The 2,159-nt window shown below is 58.3% G+C and overlaps 1 protein-coding gene across 1 annotated transcript in view; it reads right to left on the bottom strand.

Annotated features, from left to right (window-relative positions):
- Positions 1 to 314, bottom strand: part of Bach2 (BTB and CNC homology 1, basic leucine zipper transcription factor 2) — a 351,502-nt gene extending 351,188 nt beyond the window's left edge. Inside the window, exon 1 of the mRNA XM_013016732.1 lies at positions 92 to 314. The gene's annotated coding sequence lies outside the window, so the exon portion shown is untranslated. The remainder of the gene's footprint in view (positions 1 to 91) is intronic.
- Positions 315 to 2,159: the final 1,845 nt, after the last annotated feature.

The following is a 2,159-nucleotide window of genomic DNA, read 5'->3' as shown; positions in this document are numbered from 1 at the left end:
CGCCTCCCCGCCTGCCCCGCGCACCCGCTCCCCACGCAAACTTGGCCCGCCGCCCCGCCTGGGCGCTGGGGCCCGCGGCCCGGGGACTCACCTCGCGGGAGAACTTTGCGTCCTTTTCCGCCTTCTCTTCCCCGCGTCTTCGCAGCCTGCAGCCGCCTCCCGGCAGCTGGCGCGGGTGGGCGGTTCGGGGGGTCACCGAAAGCTCGCGGGGGGGACGCGCATCACATGGCAGCTCGTTCACAGCCCCCCGAGTGTGACGGGAAGGGGGAAGGGAAGGGGTGAGGAGAGGCCGGGGGCGAAAGCGAGAGAGGCGGGCGGCGGCGGTGGTGGGCGCTCGAGTTAGCGCGGCTGCGACCGTGGCTCGGGCGTGCACGGCCGCTGCGGCGGCTCCTGTTGCTGCTGCTGCTGCTGCTGCGGCTGCGGCTGCTGGGGCGGCTGAGGCGGCGGCGGCGGCGGCAGCTCGGCGCTGTTTGCTCCGCGCCGCGCGGCTCGAGCTCTCCCCGGAACGCCCACACTCTCAATCGCTACATTGTTGACATTCGGCGCTGACGTCACCCGCTCCCCATTCACAATAACTTTACGGGAGCCGGGCAGCGCACCTCCCCGGCCGCTGGGGCGCCGTACGCCCGGCGACTAGCGTAAGCCGCTCCGCGAATGGCGCTCCTCCGGGGGGCTGGGGCTGGGGCTGGGGCTCGGGGCGGGCGCGCGCGCTTCTCTGGCTCGCGGGAAGGGGCGCGCCTCACGCCGCCGCGGCCACCGATCTCCCGGCTTTGTGCGGCCGCGCGGCTGCCAGAGCCCGCTCCTCCCTGCCCAGCTGACCACTTGGCTCGGCCAGGCCCTGCCTACAAAGAGAAGGAAGGGTGTGTGTGTGTGTGTGTGTGTGTGTGTGTGTGTGTTGGGGGTAGTGCGGCTAGGCTAGGCTAGTGGTGATGGTTAGGGTGGCACGTGGAGAATGAGCCAAGAGCCCTAAGCACTAGCGCTGTATCCGGGGAAGGGAGCCAGACCTCACAACCTAGGATTCCAGGGTTGCCTATCCTTTCTCCCTGGGGAGGGGCTGGAAAAGATGCGTGCAGGCCGCGCGGTGGAAGGAGAGTCTCCCATCGACTGGTGATGGGATGTTTGGATCCCTTTCAGGTGGGTCTGGGCCTGCCCCACCGAGCGAACCTCTAAGACCCCGCAGCCGGATTGTAGAAAGAGTGTCATCTATTGCTAATTAAGAGCCAGCCTTCCCGGTTTCTATAACGTCTGCAGATACTTTGCTTCCTTTCGCTGGGGACGCTGCTTTGTCAGAAGAAAGCTTGATGATGGTTACAGTTATAAGAGTTAAATTAGGACTTAGGCTGGACATAACATTTGCAATAAAATAAGGTTGTGTTAGTGTTGTGCTGGTGCCTGCAACTCAACCTCTTGCCAAGGCCAAGAAATCCTGCCCTGTTTCCCTGAACACCTATAACTGCAAGGCAGTATTCCATATTATTACACGTGGTGCTGATTTTTAATGAATATTATAAAACTTTGGCTCGCTCTACTGAGAGAAGGCTCATAAATCCCCTCTATAAAATGGGCCCTGGCATATGCTGAGGAAGCAGTGAAGCGTCGCCCTGGGAGTCTTGTGATATCATCCAAGTGTTGCTCCAACCACTGACCTTTGAGGGCCCAATTTTCAAAGACAGGTTTGGAATGCCTATGTGGAAAGCACATTTGTGAGGGACCATGACAAGTGCAAGACTGAATTAATTTTTCTATCAGCATAGGAGAACTTCCATTGGTAAGTTTGGTACTGGGAGATCTTTCTCTGCTAAGCTTTCCAGTTTTCAAATGAGGGATGGTCTGTCAGCTAGAAGACCCGTGTCTCTTTATTTCTGATCTAGCACCCCTTGGGATGGACCCCTTCCCTAGAAAGGACAGAATACTGATGCTAACCTAACCAAGCTGTTCTTTGACAGTCCTGGAAGTGACTGGTACTAAGGCTTGCACTCAGAACTTCTTGTTCAGCTAGTGCTATACCACTTGAGCCATATCTCCACTTTTTTTTGCTGTTTAATTGGAAGTAGAGTCTTGTGGGCTTTTCTGCCTGGCTGGCTTCAAACCATGGTTCCTCCAGGAATCAGCTTCCTGAGTATGTGGGATTACAGGCATGAGCCACCAGTGTCTGACTT

This window comes from Dipodomys ordii, unplaced genomic scaffold, assembly GCF_000151885.1.
Source record: "Dipodomys ordii isolate 6190 unplaced genomic scaffold, Dord_2.0 Scaffold32, whole genome shotgun sequence".
NCBI lineage: Eukaryota > Metazoa > Chordata > Mammalia > Rodentia > Heteromyidae > Dipodomys > Dipodomys ordii.
Note: the sequence above shows the minus strand (reverse complement) of the source record. Positions and strands in the feature narration are given on the sequence as shown.